Genomic DNA, 22,829 nt, shown 5'->3' on the forward strand with positions numbered 1-22,829 from the left:
TTTTTTTTCAAAATTTTATTGAAACAATAAATCAGATACAAGCATGGGCCTACAACCACCAGGGCCGGCCGCTAGATTCAGAAATGATCGTACATTAGTTAAAGCAGTAAGCGACACCTGGGGCCCCGCCCCATAAATGGCTCAGGATAGCTCGAGAGAAGCAGGAGACATACATTTAACATAAATAACAACAAAAAACAAAAGGCGAGGCATACAGGCAGAAAACGTGGGTCAGGCTACATCCGGGGGACTTTTACTCCAAGACTTCAATTAGCTATCATCAGGAGGGAGTATTGAAAGATCGGGGGGGGGTAACGGGAAAGGAACATCCATATATGCGATTATACAATCAGTTACGAGGAACCATCAAGGGTCAGGGGGACAAAGCAATATCGGTGTCCACTAGGGGGGGCGTACAGATACCCCCACGATATACGTTCCATTGCCCCCAAATTCTACCCCATGCCCCGGGTTTACCGCGGGCCACATATACAGTCTTCTCCCTAAACATACACCAGTCCATGTTTTCCTTCCATACTGACACGGTGGGTGGCCACTGGGAGCCCCAAAGCTGCGCTATATCCCTCTTGGCAATCATGTAGCCCAGGGCCGCCCACCGAGTCTGCGCCGCGTTATAATCATTGGGCTCCCACACATTCAAGACACAGCGACGCACCTCCGGCAGGATATGGGAAGACTTGATGGTGATGCTGGCGTAGATATGCAGCCACTGGAGCTAGACATTTGGTAAAAATGCGTGGTGCCGATTTGAGTCCAAACGGCAGAACTCGAAACTGGTAATGCCTGCCCGCCACCATGAAACGTAGGAACTTTTTGTGGTTGCGGTGTATTGGTATATGAAAGTAGGCGCCTTGCAGGTCTAGCGACACCATGTAGTCATCCGCATTGAGAAGATGTAGTACCTCCTGAATGGTGACCATACGGAACGACTGTTTTTTCAAAAACTTGTTCAGATTCCTCAAGTCCAATATCGGTCTCCATTTTTTCTCCTCCTTTCGGATGATGAAGAAACGGGAGTAAAACCCCTTTCCCCATTGACTTGGGGAAAATCTCTCTATAGCTCCCTTTTGGAGAATAAGCTTCACTTCCAAAAGTAAAGGACGTAGGTTTTTGTGAAGCATTGGGCGGGGAGGGGTTTGAGGAGGGATCCGGATGAATTCTAGAGAATGGCCGAATTGGACTAATTGTAGAACCCAACGGTCTGTAGTTATTCTTTGCCAATTTGTAAGAAAGTGGGACATTTCTCCTCCAATCTTGGAGTGTAGAGAGGAGTTTGAGACCGGCTGTAGTTGAAAGTCATTGCCGTCGAGCGGCGTCCTTTTGTCTTCCTCCTTTACCACGAAAGGAAGATCTATTGTATGAGGATTGTTGTCGCTGTTGGGATTGCGAACGGTATTGCTGGGAGGAAGGGAAGGAAGACCGTTGCTGAAAATCTCCTCTAGTCGATGGTTGACCTCTCCCTCTTGAACCTCGAAAGGAAAGGTTCCGGAATTGTAAGGTACCCAAAGCTCTGGCGGTATCTGTATCTTTCTTAATAACCTGTAATGCCTCATCAATATGCGTGCCGAAGAGAAGTTGGCCGTCATATGGCATGTCCAGTACTTTGGTTTGGACTTCCGGTCTGAAGGAGGTTGCCTTTAGCCAACCTTGGCGTCGCAGGACAGCTGCGCCCGCAAGTTGGCGGAATCCGGTTGAAGCAATATCCATTGCGCAGTCTATAATTTCAGAGGCAGATCTTTCCCCTTCTAGCAAGATCTTCTTTGCCTCTTCTTTTGACTCCTCAGGTAAGTCTGCCAAGTATGGTGCAATGTCCGCCCACATCTGTCGATTGTAACGTCCCAACAGTGCCAGGGCGTTGGAAGCACGCACTGTCAAAGCAGACATTGAGGAAAACCGTTTGCCGATGTTTTCTAGCCGCCTACCCTCCTTGTCCGGTGGAGCCGTCAACAAAGCAGATGGTTTTTTTTACCTCCTCTGTGCGGCCTGGGTAATGACAGAGTCCGGCTTTGGATGGCCTGTAAGACAAGCCGGGGCAGTGTCTGGCGCCTTATATTTTTTTATCCAGCCGCGGTAAAACTGGAGTGACCGAGGAAGGATTCTGCATAATCTTTATGCCTTGTTCCCAAATGTAGTCTATCATAGGGATTGCACAGACAGACTTTTTAAAAGGTTCCTTGAAATCATAGAGTAAACAATCTTGTTGGTGCGAGGGCATAGGTATCTGAAAGCGCTGGGCCGCTCTCTCTATGATATTATGAAAGCCGCCAATGTCCTCCGGCGGCGAGTCGGCTGTGGCAGGGGTTGGAGAAACTGGGCAGTGAAGAATGTAGTCATCCCATTCGTCTTGATGAGATTGGACATCCTGAAGCTCTCCTTCAGGGTCCTCTTCATCGTCTTCATCTGTGGTGAGACGAGGTGGTGGCGTGACAGGCTCTGTTTGCAAAACCAATGGAGGCGGTCGTGGCCTTGGAGGCCCAACTGGCGTCGGGGAAGGAGCCGGCGTCGGAAACCGTTGCTTACAATCAGATATCAGGAATTGGAGATCCGTGACTAGAGACGCAGGCAGACAAAGCATGGATGGTGCAGGCTGCACATATTCCTGAGGTGAAACCTCCTGGTATTCCTGTTCAATGTCATCATAGTCCGAGATATCCTGATATTTCACGTGCAGTTGTGATGGACTTGTCGCAGCAGGGAACAAACTGTCGTCATCCGATACTTCCTCCTCAAAAAGTTGAGCCGGAGGTAAGGTTGGGACCCTACTAGGTGAAGTGAGAGCCGGAGTCAGTGCACGTTTAGTTATTTTGAGGTGCACGTAAGCACTTTGCACATCAGAGTCTATAACCGTCGACGGTAGAGTCGTAGACGGTGTAGTATAGACAGGCATCATTGACATTTGAGACGTCGTTGACGATATCATCGACGGTGTCGTCGAAGATGATGTTCGCTTCGTCGACGGTGTCATAGACGATGTTGACGACGAAGGCTTCGTCGACGGTGTTCTCGTTGACTGCGTCCTCGTCGACGATGTCGACGACGAAGGCTTCGTCGACTGTGTCCTCGTCGACGATGATGTCGACGAGGAAGTTTGTCGATGGTGTCGATGCCGTCGTCGGCAGCTTAACTGACGATGACTTTTTAATTGTTAGCGTCGACGAGATAGATTTACCAGCTGTCGACGATGGAGTGTCGTCATCGATGTGGTCAAAGACTGGGATGCGACAGACGTAGATATTGTCGCCGTCGACGAGGTAACCTGGACTGCCGTCGATTGAGATCTCCTCGTCGATGAGGCCACCGTCGACGAGGTGGAAACTAGCTTCTTAAAGGCATGTTGCACATCCGGAGAAGCAATCCCTGGCAGAGGCATGGCCAGGACCTCTGAAGACTTTTTGTGCGTCTTCTTTGGAGGTGGCTGTGACGAAGGGCCCGGAGATGACACCCTTGGTCTCTTTTGTGAGGAGCGAGAGGAGATAGAAGAACCTTCACTTTCCTCAGAGGACACAACATTGTCCTTGTCCTTAAGTCTTTGTAGCCAAATTAAAAGGCGCCCTTCGCGGTCTTTAAGGGTTTTAGATGAAAAGGTACGGCATACCTTCCAGTCCTTTGAAGTGTGGTTAGGATAAAGACAATAAAGACAGTCTTTATGTTGGTCGTCCACGTGAAGCCTCTTTTTCCCCACAAGAAGCACAGGACCTGAACAGTCCATTCTTCGGGATATCAGCCATGACAAAACCAAGTAAGTTTGAGCAAGAAACACTGGAAATCCACACTAGAAATCCAGAAGAAATGAGCAGAGCTCAGTGGAGACTCCCTTAGCATGACGTGCGGTAGAAAATCTGGGGGACTAGAGCTCCTTCCAGGAAGGTTCTAGAGGGTGGTGCTAGCTGATTGGCTACTTGCCAAACTTTGGTCCTTTTTTACATAAGGACGTGGATATGTTACTAAGATAAGGCCTTTTTGGGGCCTATTACTCTATATGTCTACTAAGACATTGCTTTGTTATATACCGGGGACTCCCATCCCGATGACGGGGAATGATTCAGGCATGTGAATCTATGAAAGATACCCCAATGCTGGATAAGTGTAGGAAGCTCACCTCTCATGCAGGAGCATTACCACCTAACCTCAATTCAGGCAGAACCGTAATCTCACCTCAGGCAGCAGAGCAGGTAAATAAAGCTCACCTGGCAGGCAGCTGAAAGGCAGGCTCGGCCCACGAGCAATAACCGCAGCGCGAGCTCAGCTGACAGGAAGCAGTGCGTGCTCGCCCAGTGCGTAGGTTGGCACTTACTGCCAGCACGCAGCATACTTTGTTTGCGGACTCTGCCCCTTTAAGCCGAGCCGAGGACACCTGTGCCTCCTGTGAGGTGTGTCCCAGGAATGTGAGGCTCGAGGCAGAGGCCGTGCAGACGCGAGGTGCAGGTACGCAGCTACGCCCTGGCTCCTAACCCAAGCATGGAGGAGCCTCTGGCTGCCGGAAACCAGTTGCCAGAAATACCAGGCCCCGGGCCATGGAAAGGGTCGTCTGGAGCCAGCGCGGGGACACAAGTGTGCCGTGGTGTCAGAGGCACACACGTGCACACGCCTGAGTCCCTTGACTGAGAGGGCAGCTCTGGTAAATACTGTGAGTTTACCCGTAAAACACATTAGCGGCGCTTGTGCCAGAGTTGGCATGTCTGTGGCATACGGCGGGCTAATGATCACCAGTTATATTACAAACTGACATTTATAGTTAGACAGGGGGATAGTATGAGATTTGCCCGAAAGCAGATGATGTGGAATCCCACGCTAAAAGTTAAACCTGGTTGTCCAGTGTAAATTCTCTCCGCTCTAGGCTGGGACAGAGTCAGTGGCACGGTAATTTTTGCCTAATGTGCATATGACAAATGCAAAAACAACAATTGATGGACAGAATGCATAACTATGTCATACATTCACCCCAGTTCAAAGATCTGGGCCTAAATCCATCATTTTTTGCTCACTATGCCATTCCAGTTTGAACCCAGCCATATGCAAATCAGTCTAGACCCTGTGCCTCATGGGAACAGTCCAGCCCGAACTGCCAATCCAGGTCCTCCCTGGACTGGAAACAAGTATCCTAGACATGGGTCCTGAGCTCACTGTGCCACTGGAATCAAGCAATCCTGGCGGAAGAGGGGTGAAACCCCGAAACCCGTCCCAGGATGCTTGTCAAGGGAGGACCTGGATTGGCAGTTTGGGCTGGACTGTTCCCATGAGGCACAGGGTCAAGACTGATTTGCATATTGCCAGGTCTAAACTGGGGTGGCATGGTGAGCAAAAGAATGATGGACTTAACCCAGATCTCTTGACTGGGGGTGAATGTTTTGATTTGTTCTGCATTCCGTCCATCAATTGTGTGTCTTTTGCTAATGTGCATATGACTGCAAAAGCGGAGTACTTTTCAAACGAGAGAAAGCCAATTCTGCAGAACATAATACTACCAACCCAATAAACATAACAGTCCTGATCAGGGGTACTCGTACTGCTCCCTTTGCACGATTAGCACCATTTTTGAGAAATGTCGGCAAGAACAAATAAAGTTAAGCAGCACAGCAGAAACTTGCTGCTTTTGTCTAATGTAAGTGCCTCAGGCTGCTTCAGAAGGACGAGGCTCAGTCCATCTACAGTGTTTACCTTGCAGGTGCGAGCAGCGGCGCCATCTGTTTCCAAAGCGCGGTCACGATAATTGCAAACAGATGGCGCTGCTGCTCGCTCCTGCAAGGTGGATGCCTTACATGCACGAGTACTCATTGGAAACAGTGCAGTACATGCACGAGTTTTCCAAAAAGTACAGACCTATTCTAAAAGGTCAGATCCTAAGCAGAGCTTGCGCGCTTATTAGGCTCGACCTAAAAAGGGGGTCACAGACATGACACACACTATGTGCCACGTCACAGCGGCATGAACACTGCGCGCACAGGCCCTGCAATGGCAGAGGCCTGAGACAGGTTTGCAAGGCTACTTTGGTGGGTGGCGCAATCAGCGCTGCAAGCCCACCAGTAGCATTTAATTTACCAGCCCCGGGTATATGAGATACCACTTTACAAGGGACTGACAGCTAAAATTAAATATGCCAAACAGGTGTAGACCAAGCTTACCATGTTTACCACAGAGAGCACACACACTTTACACTGAACAGCAGTGCTAAAGTGCCTAGAGTCCTAAAACCACCACGTCAGAAAAAAGGCTAGAAGGCAGACAAAAAGTTCAGGGATGACCCTGCAAAAAAAAGGCCAAGTCAACAGCTCTGAAGCATGTTTTGGCTTGAAGCTCCCTGGTTTCGGCTCCAACCCAGTTTTAGGTCGATTCTGCCCCGAGCCGGAAGGCATGATTACTTGTTGCGGGGCATTATAAACTGTCTCGGTGCCGACCGTGACTCGAAGGTAGGGATGACACCGAAGCCTTATGTTTGATTGGATTAGTATTTCGGGGCAAGGGGTGTTCTGTACTCACGCGACCTTGACCTTGGCCCAATGGTCCTCTTCTATCTCCAAGTCAGTTCCAAGCACAGAGATGGACTGCTCCTCCATCTCCTCTTTGGCACCTTGTGCGTCGAATTCCTCCTGCTTGGGACCTTCGCCGAAGATGTCTGGCGTATATTCGACGTTCTGGCTCTGCATTTCACGACATCGAGCCACACGATCGCGGAGAGTTTTTTGGATCAAACCGATCTGCACACATTGCAGTCTATTCATTGTGCTCGGGGGACAAACATAAGTTGCACACTTTGTGCGAGTCGGTGCACGGGTACTTCGTGTGGCACCGAGAACAGATTTTGAATGGAGTCCGTTCCATCGACTGCGAGGTGGACCAACGCGGTCAGCCTGGCGACCTTACATGAGTTTCCCCAATCAAAATTTAAGTTTTTCTTTGACTGATATGCGGAGAAGCGGGATATACGATTACGAAAACAATACCATCGAGTGTACAGTGGATTGCGCACCGAGGGAAACCCGAAGAACGGCTCGAACCGGACTGTAGCAATTCACGTCTGAACCCGATGGCGGAAAAAAACAATCCAACAATGGAGTCGATGCCAAATGTGTGTTACTGCAAGGAGGATAATCTTACCTCGTGACTGGAAGGACTTCGAAAAAAAATGACTTGCAAACATCCGGACCCAAAACTAGATGGCAGGAGTATGCAAAGGATGTGATCTACAGCACACATGCCATTAACATATGTTTTCTCCAAATGTATTAAAATCTTGACAGAGGCATGAACACATGCTCATAGTGGCCAGTTATTGGAACTTTGCCCCGATTCTGTTCGGGATCGATCCGGACAGCCACATCCACAACAGCTCTTACACAACCTAGTAACCAATCAAAGACAGGTGGACCCTTGGAGACTCATTCACCTGACTGACCGGGAATACACTGTCTACTCATGCTTGCACAATGTTGAACCCTGCATCTATTTTCTTCTTCTCAGAATGCCAAAGGTCGTACCCTGCACGGTAGCAGTGCAATGTGTCTGGGATTATGCCCCAATCTCTCTGGAACTAGACTGCCACCTTCAATTCCCCCATGAAAGAGTCCAGAGAATGGATACACATAGGTACAAACTTTGAGAACAAGCGGAAACTGTTGGGTTACCTACAGAATTATGTAGACCTCAATAATGCCCTGTATCTTTTCTGCAAGTCCTGTAGATGGCAAAAACGCATACATGAGAGCCCCGATGATCAGCAATTCGAAGGGGGCAAAGAAATTAACCCTGCAAAGCAGGCTTACCTTAGAAGAAGAGATTCTAACTATGACCCACTTGTACCAGAGAGTCTTTACACCTACGAATCTTCGCTTAGTCACAACCAAAAAATGCGAACTTCATTCCCTGCTTGCGACGGTCGCCAAAAAGGCCCTTCACAGCCTTAAGAGCCGCCACTATGAAGGAGGAGAAGAACAAGTTACTTACCTTCGGTAACGCTTTTTCTGGTGGATACAGTATCTGCCTGTGGATTCCTCACCTTGTGAATATCCCCTGCGCCAGCAACATTCGGAAACTTTTGTAGCAGTCCACGCCGATGGGGTCGAAGATGACGTCACAGAGGCACGGCTCCGCTCGCGACTCCACTGACGTCACCGGCTCCATAAGAAGACCTAGTCGGCGTGATGACGTCAGTTCCGCCCCTTTTTTCCGTGCCTTCGAGGCACACGGACGGACTGACAGCAATATGTACATAAACAGCATACACAGTACACAATATGCATATCAACACACACAGTGCGGAGAAGAAACATCAAAGCACTAGAAATAACCCAATGTCCTTGACAGTCATAAATACATTTGAAATCATCAATAGAATTACCGTCAGAGTCACTGGTATAGAAGGATGGACAACGGGGAGGCGGGTGGGTCAGTGAGGAATCCACAGGCAGATACTGTATCCACCAGAAAAAGCGTTACCGAAGGTAAGTAACTTGTTCTTCTGATGGATACATCTGCCAGTGGATTCCTCACCTTGTGAATAGATTCCACAGCAGTCCCCACTCCCGGAGGAGGGTGTCCATCCCCCTATACCAGAAAATCCTGAAGGACGGAACGGGCAAAATGTCCGTCCCTCCTCACCTCAGAGTCTAAACAATAATGTTTTGCAAAGGTGTGAAGGGAGGCCCAAGTTGCCGCCCTACAAATGTCCTCCACAGGAACACCCCTAGACAAAGCAGAGGTAGAAGACTTTGCTCTAGTGGAATGAGCTCTTAAACCCTCCGGAGGCTCCTTACCAGCTAGGGAGTAGCAGATCTTGATGCATAGCACAATCCATCTTGAAAGAGTGCGCTTGTGCACCGCACGACCCTTTCTGCAGCCAGCAAAGCCCACAAAGAGCTGGTCATCAATCCTGTAGTCCTTAGTCCTGTCCAGGTAAAAGCTCACCGCCCTCTTAGGGTCCAAGCGGTGAAGTCTCTCCTCCTCCTTGGAAGGGTGTGGGGGAGGATAAAAGGAAGGAAGGGTAATGGACTGCCCCAGATGGAAGGGAGTTACCACCTTAGGCAAAAACGCAGCCCTGGTCCGGAGAACCATTCGTTCAGCATGCACAGTCAAGAATGGGGGTTTTGAACTAAGAGCTTGAAGCTCACTTACTCTCCTTGCCGAAGTGATAGCAACGAGGAAAACCGTCTTAAAAGACAACAGCCTCAAGGGACACTTATGTAAGGGCTCGAAAGGAGAACCCATAAGATAAGTCAGTACAAGATTTAAGTCCCACTGAGGTACAATAAAGGGAGTAGGAGGAAATTTATTCGTAAGGCCCTTGAGAAACCTAAGCACAATAGGTGATTTAAATAAGGACGGCTGATCCGGCAGGCATAGGAAAGCCGACAAAGCAGATAAATATCCCTTTACAGTAGCCACAGCAAAGCCTTGCTGAGCAAGAGAAAGAGCAAACTGCAGAATGTTAGACAAACGAGCCTTCAAGGGATCAATCGACCTCTCTCCACACCAGAGAACGAACTTAGACCACCTATAGGAGTATATGGATTTGGTGGAGTGTCGCCTGGCCGATAAAATAACATCCACCACATCTGGCGGGAGAGAGAAAGAATTCAGGTTGCCCCGTTCAATCTCCAGGCAGGAAGGTGTAAGCTCTGGAGGTGGGGGTGTAGAACCTGCCCCTCCGACTGCGAGAGGAGGTCTGCCCTCAGAGGGAGACGGAGCGGAGGGCACGAGGAGAGGTGGAGAAGATCTGTGTACCACACCCTTCTTGGCCAATCCGGGGCGATCAATATAACTTGGGCCCGGTCTTGGCCAATCTTCCTCAGAACCCGAGGAATCAAGGGTATGGGAGGAAACGCGTAAAGGAGTCGTGAGCCCCAACTCAACTGAAACGCGTCCCCCAACGCCCCCTGCATCGGATACTGGAGACTGCAGAATGACAGGCAGTGCGCGTTCTCGAAAGTGGCAAACAGATCCACCCGAGGAGTTCCCCACGTCCGGAAGACGTGACGAACCACCTCCGGATGGAGCCTCCACTCGTGGTCGGCGGAGAACTGCCGACTGAGACTGTCCGCACGCACGTTCAGCACCCCGGCCAGATGATTCGCCATCAGACAAATCCGATGGTCCTGAGCCCAGGACCAAAGACGCAGGGCCTCTCTGCATAGACAAAGAGACCCCACTCCTCCCTGCTTGTTTATATACCACATCGCGGTAGTGTTGTCCGTCAGGACCTGAACAGACTGACCGCGAAGGGAAGGGAGGAAGGCCTTGAGCGCCAAGCGTATCGCCCGTAACTCTAGAAGGTTGATGTGAAGCAACCTTTCCTCTGGAGACCAAAGACCTTTGATCTCCAGATCCCCCAGATGCGCACCCCACCCTAAAGTGGATGCATCCGTTACCACTGTGGTCGCCGATGGAGGTAGATGAAAGGGCCTTCCTTGAGACAGATTGCCCTCCACGCTCCACCAAGATAGATCCGCTGCAGCTTCTCTGGAGATCCTCACAGACTCCCTGAGATCCCCTTTGTGCTGATACCACTGCTTGCGGAGGCACCACTGGAGCGCCCTCATGTGCCAGCGTGCATGGTTGACCAACAGTATGCAGGAAGCGAACAGACCGAGCAGGCGAAGGACCTTCAGAACTGGAACAACCGCTCCGCTGAAAAACAAAGGAATCATTTCCTGTATGTCGAGAATCCTTTGAGGAGGAGGGAATGCTCGACACACAGTAGTGTCCAGTACCGCACCTATGAACAGGTTGCGCTGAGAGGGCACCAGGTGAGATTTGGGCACGTTGATCGAAAAACCCAATCTGTACAACAGCCGAGTTGTAACCTGCAGATGACACAGCACCTTCTCCGACGACTCCGCCTTGATCAGCCAGTCGTCCAAATAAGGGAAAACCGAAATTCCCGATCTCCTGAGATGGGCTGCAACCACTGCCATCACCTTTGTAAAGACTCGAGGTGCCGAAGTAAGACCAAACGGGAGGACCGCAAACTGATAATGTTGCGACCCTACCGTGAAACGGAGATACTTCCTGTGCGACTTCAGAATGGGGATGTGAAAATACGCATCCTGCAAGTCGAGCGACACCATCCAGTCCTCCTGATTCAGCGCCTGAAGAACCTGCGCAAGGGTGAGCATCTTGAACTTTTCCTGTTTCAGGTAAAAGTTCAGGATTCTGAGGTCTAGTATCGGACGCAATCTGCCGTCCTTCTTTGGGATCAGAAAATACCGGGAGTAGCATCCCTGACCCCTCTCCTGCTCCGGAACCACCTCTATCGCACCTTTCTGAAACAACTTCAGGACTTCTTCCTGCAGGAGAAGACGGTGGTCCTCCGAGCAAGCACCCTGGCAAGGAGGGTAAATTGGAGGAAATTCCCGAAAGGGAAGGGCGTACCCATTTTCTACAAGATCCAGAACCCAGAGATCTGTAGTTACAGACTCCCAATCTTGCAGAAAATGGGTAAGCCGGCCCCCCACAGGACCAGCATGATCCGGAATGTCGAATCTAGGGCTGTTTTGCGGTGGTGGGAGGGGCTGAGGAAGAGGAAGAGGAGGAGGAGAGTTGACGGCCACGTGAGCGACCTCTAAGTCTTCCTCTATATCCCTTGGAGCTTTGCTGCTGCTGGGCTGGTCTATAAGAACGAAAATTCGCCCTTCCAAAACCTCTGTACCTCTTGAAAGTACCTCTCGGCTGGGATTGAAGGCCCAACGACCTAGCCGTAGCCTTACTCTCTTTGAAGCGCTCGAGAGCAGCATCAGCCTTCTTCCCGAACAGACCAGACCCATCAAAAGGTAAGTCCAACAAGGTCGACTGGACATCCGAAGAAAATTCGGAGGACTTAAGCCATGCACCCCTCCTGGTGGCAACTGAAGATCCCATGACCCTGGCAACTGAGTCTGCTGTATCCAAGCCACTCTGTATAACCTGGCGAGCAGCCACCTGGGCATCCGACAGTACTTCACTGAAGCCTGCCCTATCCTCCTCCGACAGCTTCGGAGCCAACCTTTTAGCTGAATCCATAAGCGCATGGATATAGCGCCCCAATAAACAAGTCGCATTAGAAGACTTTAATGCCATACTGGCTGAAGAAAAGTCTTTCTTGGCTGATTGGTCCACCTTCTTGGCCTCTCTGTCCCCTGGGACCTGAGGAAAAGCACCTTTTGAACGTCCAGAACAAGCAGCCTGAACGATCAGACTTTCAGGTGAAGGGTGTGATGACAAAAACTCAGGATCCCCCGGAGCCACCCTATATCTCCTTGCAACCACCTTGGACACTGCAGGAGCCGAAAAAGGCTTGCGCCACACATCCAACACAGGCTCCAATATAGCTTCATTAAAAGGCAACAGCGGCTCTGACACCGCAGTTGGAGAGTGCAACACCTCAGTCAAGATATTGGACTTGAACTCAACAGATGGCAATTGAAGGTCCAACAACTCTGCAGCCTTTCTGATTACAGCATGATAAGGTGCCGCGTCTTTAGAAGGTTCATCTGAAGGAGGAGTGATCTCCCACTCCGGAGACAAATCCAACCCACTTGCCTCCTTCAACTCGTCAAACACCTCATCGGATTCGACCAATTCTCCCTCTTCAGCCTCATCCATAAGATAGCGCCTCTCCTCCAGCACTCTCTGCGCCTCCCTCCTGGAACGGATCCGCACCTGCGGCGTCGGCGGCGCCGTGATCGAATCCGACGGCGCCGGCAGAGGCGTCGAACGCGGATCAGCTGGAGCAGCCGGCGTCGAACGAGGTCGAGTCGGCGCCGGTGAAGAGGGAAGCGGCGTCGATGTTTTCGGCGCCGGCATCTGCCAAGACGGCGTCGCTGGGAAGAAAGGCATAAACGGTGCTTGAGGATAAACCTGCGGCACTCCCAGATTAAAAGCCATCGGACCCATCGGACCCATAGGTGCACCAGAGGAATACATGGCCCGTGAGAACACCCCATACATCGCATTGAGATAATGCGAGGGGTCCTGACCTGGATTAGGGAATGCCGGATACTGGTCAGGTAACACCGGACTCGGGCCTGCCGGCGCCGACGGTGGAACTTGCGGCGTCACAGACTCACCCGGAGCCTGATCATCCTCATCCTGGGCCGGAGTCGGAGACGGAGCCGAAGGACCTGCAGGACCCGGAGAAGCCCTCGGCGCCGGAGAGGACGCCGGCACCGGCGAATCAGCTGGAGCCGGAGAAAACACAGGAGAAGGAGCAAGAGGCGAAGCCGGGACAGGAGAAGGAGACACTTACTCCCTTCGACGCCGAGCAGGTGATTTAGACTTCGACGTCGAGGCCTTATGATGAGACGAATGCCTCCTTTTCTTCTTATGTTTCTTGCTCTTTGAAGCATGTCCCGAAGTCGACTTGGAAGCCGACCTCGACCTGGATCTTCTTCTACCTCTTTTCTCCTTTCTCTTCATCCGGGCGATAAAGAGCTTTGCCTCTCTTTCCTTAAGAGCCTTCGAGCTCATCTTCCTGCAACACGAACATCCTTCAACATCGTGGTCCGATGACAAACACCAAACGCAGTCGTCATGCGGGTCAGTGATGGACATGTGTTTGCCACATTCATGGCAAGGCTTGAAACCAGACTTCCTTGCCGACATTCTCGAAGAAAGACAGAGAAACTTCGGAATAAACACAAAGTAACAGGTAAAGCTACCAGTAACGATTCCCGAAATCCGTTGGCGTCGTCGGCGCGGAAAAAAGGGAACTGACGTCATCACGCCGACGAGGTCTTCTTATGGAGCCGGTGACGTCAGTGGAGTCGCGAGCGGAGCCGTGCCTCTGTGACGTCATCTTCGACCCCATCGGCGTGGACTGCTACAAAAGTTTCCGAATGTTGCTGGCGCAGGGGATATTCACAAGGTGAGGAATCCACTGGCAGATGTATCCATCAGAAATGGCAAGTATTACTTGCCTTCCAACGGAACCATTGGGCAGCGCAATCTCCAGTCCCTGCTATATATGGACGGGACAGTAGACTAGCCACTCACACGACAGCCATTGTTACAGAAAATGCACAGTACTACTCCGCCCTATATACTTCTGAAGCCTCAGACACCAAGGCTCAAGAAAACTATTTTTAAGGACCTTCCCAAGCGGACCGGATGCCAGACTGTCAAGCAGATCTTGAAGGAGAAATAACGGATGGCGAAGTCATGGAAGCCATTAAAGCAATGCCAAAAGGCAGGGCACCAGAAATGGATGGCTTCCCCATAGTATTTTTATAAAATCAGCGTCAAACTCTGTACTATTACTGGGAAAATTGTTTAGAGTCTCCAATGCACAAACTCCTTCATTACCAGAATGTACCCAGGCCTTAATGGAGCGGATACTAAAGCAGGAGAGAAACCATTTGTATTGTGAAAACCACTGTCCGATTTCGCTCGTCAATTCAGATGTGAATATTTTTGCCAACATCCTATCCAAAAGAGCTCAAAATGTACATCTTGTCCCTTTATTTATGCCAATCAAGTGGAATTTGTCCCTTTGACGATTATTTGACATCTACAGTCTATGCCCCACCTTGATTGGTCCGCCAGAAAGGTAAACACGGAACGGCTTGCCCTCTCCCTCGATGTGGAGAAGGCTTTTGACTGGATGGTGTGAGGCTCTCTCTACAGGACCCTGGGGTGCCAGGGTCTTGGACCTACATTCCTTATGTGGCTTTGTGGGCTCTATCATACACCAGCAGCATTAATCAGCTGCAACAGCTTCTGATTTCCTCCCCTGAACATCTGCAGAGTGACCAAACATGGGCGCCCACTCTCCCACTACGTTTCATCTTGGCCTTAGAACATTTGGAGATAACAATTCACAAGTCACCAGCAGTGAAAGAAATGCCTATGCCAGAAGGGGAACATAAGCTAATGCTTTACATAGATGATATGCTATTAACTCTCTCTTCTCTAGCTGTTTACATCCCAGTTCTAATGGAGTAGATGGTGGTTTCTCCATCTTCTGCAGCTACCGCATCAACTGGTCCAAAAGCAAGGCCCTCCCTTTGACCACAGTTCCAACAGTATATAGCCTGCATGGCTCACAGTTTCCTTGGATGCCGACACAAATTAAATATCTTGGAGTCTCAATTCAAACTAACCCACAATGTTGACTAACGATCAGATGCAAAGAGATTTAAGGACTTTCCAACATCTACAACTCCCACTATGGGGAATGATCCAAACCATCAAGATGGTCATAGCCACCTCTTTAATTAGGTCTTTGGCATGCTGCTGGTACCGGTACCCCTGCCACAGTTATGCCGTATAGCGTCTCGGATCAATCGATACATCTGGCAGGGAGCTGCCTCAAGACTCAGCAGCTAAGCTCTGCACAAACACCAACTCTGGAGGACTCAAGTCTCCCTAGACTTGAGGTACCATGCGGCAATACACCTTTCCCAGTTCACCTACTACTTCCAACCTATGCTTGAATCCCCGCACTGCCAGCTTCTAGAGAAATACATTCAAGAAGCACTCAACAATGTCTCAGTGGTGTATAACAAAGACAATAATGCCGATAGCTGACACCAACCCAATACTTCAAGGTACTCTGAAGATCTGAGAAGAAAGTCACAGAACTCTAAAAAGAAAGGGGATCACCAACTCCTCAGCCCCACTTTAGCACAATCAAGATCTTACATTGGAGGGAGAGTAGCCCGCAGGGGGCCCTGTGGTCTGGGAAGGGCATCAGAACACTGGAAAATTTGATTTGCAAAGGACACCTAGTTACCCTTGCTGACGGAGTCAGGAATAGCACCCCGAACAAAATATCTACATTATCATCACTTGAAAGCTAAATTCCTGTGGAAAATAAGAGGCAATCACTAAGTGACTCCACTGGTATTTATCTTAAGGGGGGAAAGTACAAAAAAAATTATCACAGGCCTTTATAACATTCTCATAGATCACGCATACTCGAAACCCATCGTGACCCGCCTGTACAAGTATTGGAAACCATATCTCTCCGCCTCCCTGACAAACTCCTCTTCCTCCAGGAAGTAAGTTTGAGGGAAAAGCAACTGACCTCCATCTAGCCACTTCAAGATCCTTCACGACTGGCACTGATCACCCTTTAAGCTCCACAGGACGAAGTTAGCGGTCTCTTCTTGCTGCTGGGGATGTGGACATGTTCATGGAGACAATACATATTATGGCGTTGGCCAATGGTTCAACATGACTGGATGGCACAGTGGGATAATCTTCAGAATGCCACTGACTTGCAGATCCAACCTTCTTTGGATCTAACACTCCGACACAATATGGAAGAAGTCTCCTCGCACCAAAAAAATTGTCTGAACACCTGACAGTGACTACAGTCCACAACCTGATAACTGAAAATCCGTCTACCCACCATTAGTTGAAGAATGGGCATCGGCCATGGCTGGCACAGCATCATACGAGAAGCTGAACTACAAACTGAATGACCAGATGGAAGTGTTTCACAAGATGTGGGGACTCTTTGTCTTGACTATCACGGGTACCACCAGCTTACTATAGTTAGCTCACCCTCCCATTTTCCCCGCTCATAGAGCCTCCAAACACGCCCTCTAGTCTAGTTCAAACTAAGTTTAACATAGGCCTTGAAGACAGTGCCCAGAGCTCCCCAAACCAAATAGGGTGGTTGAGATTAAAGCCCGGCGATCATGCTTGGGGGACCAATCCACCTCGGATGTTCTATTCATGGTATCTACCCACAACCCACAAACTCCATCATTAGTTCTCTTCGCTGTGAGAAGAGACCAAGGAATATTCCCAGGCCAACATGATCAGAAGGCAGGAAAGCACGGACTGGAATATCAGACCCCAAGACAAGTGCCTCGAGCAAGGACTGCTCCCGAGTGGAATGGCAGTTTCATGTAACATGTCACTGTATACACTTGCTTTCCAGGTCCTGCATGACCTGATTTGTTCTACTTTATACAGGACGAAACATTTACATGCGTTTCTGTAAAATTCAATAAAATATTTTTTAGAGAGAAATATAATTAGGTAAGTAGGATACAATTTTAAAGAGGCAGAAGGGAGCACCCAGCAGAAAAGGAAGGACCAAGAACAAATCCAACTATGGAATAAAGGCGGCAGCAAAACCCTTTCCAAAAGGGTATCTAAACAGGTGACTTTAACTTAGAACACCCCGCAGTAGACTTAAACAGTGCCCATAGCACAACCTTGCTGAGCTAACAGCAAAATAAGGATTGTTAGAGAGCACAGTCTTGTAGAGGATCAACCTGCTTCCCCTCACACAAGATAATCAATTTAGACTAACAGACCAATTAAATGGACTTTGCAGACAGACAGCAAGCAGCCAAAATGACAACCAACACCTCTGATGGTAGATCAAAACCATTCGGCTGACACTGTACAATCTCCATGCATTAAGGTGTAGGAAGCTGGCTAAAGTAAGGTATAGTGTGCAAGGAGTCCAGTAGATCCCCAAAGGCTTACAGGGGTAAAAGTAAATAATACCTTACTCTCCATTTGTGGTAGTGTGGGCGAGCAGTAAGGCTTTATCAAAGGGTAGTGTTAAGCATTTATTGTACACACTCGGGCTAGAAATTCTCACACACTCAAAGACTGAACTCAGACAAATTGTTAGTATCAAAAATATTTCTCTTGTATTTTAAGAACCAAGCAGGACTTGGTACAGGTAAATGGAGTTGTACTTTTCAAGACAAATCGTTCAACGACCAAGCTGGCTAAATAGGACTTTTGTTACAGGTTTGTGCAAAGATTCAATTACAGTTTAAATTACTTTTGGATTACTTTACTAATTACTTTCGATTACTCTTTCTAATCAGTGTGATTTGCCTAGAAAATCACACTGGGACATTTCCTAGATGAAAGGTAAGTAAAACAGTTTTTATCAGAACACAGTTTCTTAGGTTTCCATACAAAAAAAAACATCAACACTTATGGAAAAAGAAATATGCTACTTACCAGTATGCATCTGTTCTTGGCATGTAGAGCTGCAGAGCCACACACTTAGGATAAGATCGCCATCTGATGTTGGGCTCGGATGATTGCAGGTTGTGGTGGTCTTCGGAAGAAGCCTTTTGGTCACGAGATAGGTGACTCCTCCTCTGAACAACAGTGCGCATGGGCATCCACTCCATCCTCCGATTGTTTTTCGCCATGATGGGAAATGATGGTGGGTAGGAATAAAGAAAAGGATGTCCATGTGTAATGTCTAAGTAAGACCATGCTGGAAGGGATACAGGTCCCGGGGAGGCGGGTGGGCATGTGTGGCTCTGCAGCTCTACATGCCAAGAACAGATGCATACTGGTAAGTAGCATATTCCGTTCGAGGCATATGAGCTGCAGATCACACACTTAGGATAGATTATACAGCAATATCTCCCCTAGCGGTGGTCGCCTGTATCCGTTGCAGCAGTTTGGAATGAGGTTTTAAGGACAGCCTGACCTACAGAAGCGTGTTGCTTTGCTTGCACGTCAACACAGTAGTGTTTAGTGAAGGTGTGTGGTGTAGACCATGTGGCTGCCTTACAAATATCTTCTAATGGAATGTTTCCTAAGAATGCCATGGAAGCCCCTATTTTGCGTGTGGAGTGCGCTCTAGGGGGAACTGTAAGAGTGCGTTTAGCCTTTTGGTAACAAATTTGGATACATTTAACTATCCACCTGGCTATCCCTGATTTGGAAATGGGGTTGCCTTTATGTGGTGGGGAAAAAACCACAAACAATTGTTTGGTTTTGCAGAAGGATTTGGTTCGGTCAATGTAATAAAGAAGGGCTCTTTTAACATCCAAGGTATGAAGAGCCCGTTCAGCTACAGAGTCTGGATTTGGGAAGAACACTGGTAGCTCAACTGATTGGTTAAGATGAAATGGAGAAATGACTTTTGGCAGGAACTTTGGATTTGTTCTAAGAACCACTTTGTTACGATGTAACTGTAGGAATGGTTCTTGTATGGTGAATGCTTGTAATTCACTTACCCTTCTAAGGGATGTGATAGCAATAAGGAAAGCCACTTTCCATGTAAGAAATTCCAGCTCGCATTTATGTAGAGGCTCAAATGGAGGACCCATTAGCCTAGTGAGCACAATATTTAGATTCCACACTGGAGAGGGTGGTAGTCTTGGAGGAATGATTCCTTTAAGACCTTCCATGAAGGCTTTGATCGCGGGCACTTTAAATAGTGACAAGTGTTGGCGATTTTGCAAATAGGCTGCTAATGCTGCTAGGTGGAGGCGTATGGAAGAATACGCTAGATTACATCTTTGCAACTGTAGTAGGTAGCAAATGATGTTTTGGATGGATGCGTCTAGTGGGCGTATATCATTGTTAGTGCAGTAAATGGCAAATCTTTTCCATTTAGCTGCATAGCGCGCGCTGGTGGTAGGCCTTCTGGCCTCTTTAATAATATTCATGCAGTCCGGTGGGAGGTTGAGGTAACCGAACGCTAGGACTTCAGGAGCCAGATCGCTAGGTTGAGTTGTTCTGGATCTGGGTGTCTGATTTCTCCATGGTTCTGGGTTAGCAAGGACGGGGAGAGGTTCAACTTTTGATGGGGAACTAAGGAGAGTTCCAGTAGTGTTGTGAACTAGGGTTGACGTGCCCAAGTAGGAGCCACTAGTATCAGCTTGAGGGACTGTTGCCTGAGCTTGCGTACTACGAATGGAATGAGTGGGAGAGGCGGAAAAGCGTACGCAAATCTGCCTGACCAGTTCATCCATATCGCATTGCCCTTTGACTGTGGATGGGGATACCTGGCGGCGAAGGTTGGGCATTTTGCGTTTGTGTGTGGCGAACAGGTCTAAGTCTGGTTGACCCCACTTGTGGAAGAATGAGAGTAGGACTTGTGGGTGTAATTCCCATTCGTGGATTTGCTGTGTCTGTCGACTCAACAAATCAGCAATTTGGTTGTGAACCCCTGGAAGGTGTTCTGCAAATAGGTAGATGTTTTGGGGAATTGCCCATCTCCAAATGCTCTGTGCTAGGTGTGAGAGCTGGAGAGAGTGTCTCCCCCCCCCCCCCCTGTTTTTGTATGCAATACATGGCTGTTATGTTGTCCGTCCGGATTAGGACAGCCTTGTTCTTTAGATGGGGTTGGAATGACTTCAACGCCAGGAACACCGCTAGAAGTTCTAGGTAATCGATATGGAGCAGTTTTTGTTGTGTGGTCCATTTGCCCTGAGTGGTGTGTCCTAGGAGATGGGCTCCCCACCCTGTAAGAGATGCGTCGGTTGTCAGCACTATCTGTGGAAGAGGCTCTATGAACGTTCTCCCTTTGGACAGGTTTATGGTGTTCCACCATGTTAGTGAGCGATGGGAGCGGCTGTCCACCAACACCAGATCGGAGAGTTGTCCGTGAGCCTGATTCCACTGACGTGCGAGACACTCTTGTAAGGGACGCATTTGAAGTCGTGCGTAAGGAACAATGAAGACGCATGAGGCCATCATGCCTAATAGTTGCATGAACACTCTGGCTGGAAGAGAGTGTTGGGGTTTGAATTTTAAGATGAGCTTGTATGTTGGCTATCCTGGTTGGGCTGGGGTAAGCTATGGCTTTGGAGGTATTTATGGTAGCTCCCAGATATTGATGTATGTGGGAGGGATGTAGTTGAGATTTGGGATAATTGAGGGTAAATCCCAGGTTGTGTAAGATTTGGATAGTTTGGTGAGTATCTAGAACGCATTTGCTGAATGAATTGGCTTTTATGAGCCAATCGTCGAGATAAGGGAAGACATGAAGTTGCTGTCTCCGGAGATGTGCTGCTACTACTGCTAGGCATTTTGTAAAGACTCTGGGCGCAGTAGTCACTCCAAATGGGAGGACAGTAAACTGATAGTGCTGTCCGCCCACCACAAATCTTAGGTACTTCCTGTGAGCAGGGTGCATGGGAATGTGAAAATATGCGTCCTTGAGGTCTAGTGTGGCAAGGAAATCGCCTTGTTGTAGTAGTGGGAGCACCTGCTGAAGAGTGATCATATGGAAATGATCCGTGTGAATATACGGATTGAGTAGTCGGAGGTCGAGTATGGGTCTTAATGTCTCGTCCTTTTTGGGGATTAGGAAGTATAGAGAGTATACTTCTGTGCCCTGATGTTGAGTGGAACTAGCTCTATTGCATGTTTTTGAAGTAAGGAAAGAACGTCTTGCTGGAGGAGTGTAAGATGTTCTTGTGACATTGGACGATGTCTGGGGGGGTATGTTGGGTGGGGTATTTGTGAGTGGTAGGCAGTAACCAGATTGGATAATTTGTCTTACCCACTTGTCTGTAGTAATGGAGTTCCAGACATGTAGGAATTGTGTGAATCTTCCCCCGACTGGAGTGGAATGGTCTGGGGGGAGTGGAGGAAAGTCATTGTTTAGTGGTGGGGGAGGTACGAGTGTTGGCATTACCTCGACCTCTCCCTTTAGTATTGTTTCCCCTATATCCTCCTCGAAAATATCCTCTATTGGGAGATGTTTGCGTAGAGGTTTTGAAATTGGAGGAGGTGTCTGTTACAGTATTTTTGGAGGCTCCTCTATAGAAGGAGCGTCGAAAGGAGACACGTGTTTGTGGAGACTGTAATGCTCCCATTGACTTAGCAGTCTCGGTATCCTTCTTCATTTTTTCTAATGCAGTATCTACTGCTGGCCCAAAAACTGTTCTTGGTTGAATGGGTGATTTAATATTGTAGTTTTTACTTCTGGCTTAAAGCCTGAAATACGTAGCCATGCATGGCGTCTAAGAAGGACACTGGTGTTGATTGCCCTAGAGGCAGTGTCCGCAGCGTCTAGTGCACATTTAATTGATGCATTGGATATGAGCTTTCCTTCTTGGATGAGGTCATTGGCCTGGGACTTATACTGATCTGGTAAGTGTTGTAAAAGGCCTTCCAATTGATCATAATGAGCCCTGTCATAGCGTGCCAGCAGGGCTTGTGTGTTGGCAATACGCCAATGGTTAGCTGCTTGTGTTGCAACCCTTTTACCTGGAGGCCTCTAATAACTTAGACTCTTGTCTGTGGGCGGTGTGTCTCCGGTTGTTTGGGAGTTAGCCCGCTTCCTGGCATTGGAAACCACTAAAGAGTCTAGAGGGAGCTGTCCTTTAAGGCAAGCAGGGTCCTCTGGGGCAGGTCTATATTTCTTTTCATTTCTGTGGTTAAGTACCCTGGTGCGTACGGGGTCTTTAAAGACCTCTGGTGCGTGCTTTATGACCCCTTTGATCATAGGTAAGATTTGAACTGTTTTTTGAGACTGTTCAAACGTGTCAAGCAAGAAATCTTCTTCAGGCACATCTGAATGTAAGGTGACGCCATGATAAAGTGCTGCCCTGTGGGTTTGAAGGGTATGAAGTATTATCAGGAACATCAAGTGGTGTGTATGCCCAGTCGTCTAAAGGTACTGTGTCCGGATTTGTGAAAGGATCATTAGGATCATAAAGATCATCCAGATTACCCCCTCCCCCTAAGATAACATCATCATCCTCCTGTGGAGGTGGTGTATGTGCAGGAGATGGTAGAGGTAAAGGAGGTGGAGAGAGGGGGGGTGGGGTAGGAGGTGGTACAGGAGAAGAATGACAAATGGGTGAAGTGGCTGAGTCCTTTGTGTTTTTAGGAGCTGGAGAAGGTGTTGAGTCCAGCTTTCTCTTTTTAAATGCCACAGCCGTGATATGTCCAGTTTTAGGATTAATATAAATTTTCCTTTGTGTGGGATCAGGGTGGAAAAGTTCATGATCCTCAGTAGTTGGCTTTGGTGTCGATTTTTTGGGTTCCGATCTATGTTTTGGATGATCGGCAGTCTCTTTTCCAGCATGGCCCTTAGCTGGTTGTGCCGGTGCTGGTAAGGTTTTCGGTGCTGGTAAAGTTTTCGGTGCTGGTAAAGTTTTCGG

General features: G+C 48.7%; 1 protein-coding gene across 5 annotated transcripts in view; it reads right to left on the bottom strand.

Moving 5' to 3' along the window:
* SMG7 (SMG7 nonsense mediated mRNA decay factor) overlaps window positions 1–22,829 on the bottom strand; it is a 596,979-nt gene that overhangs the window by 485,489 nt on the left and 88,661 nt on the right. The window lies entirely within an intron of this gene.

This window comes from Triturus cristatus, chromosome 4_2 (assembly GCF_964204655.1).
Source record: "Triturus cristatus chromosome 4_2, aTriCri1.1, whole genome shotgun sequence".
NCBI lineage: Eukaryota > Metazoa > Chordata > Amphibia > Caudata > Salamandridae > Triturus > Triturus cristatus.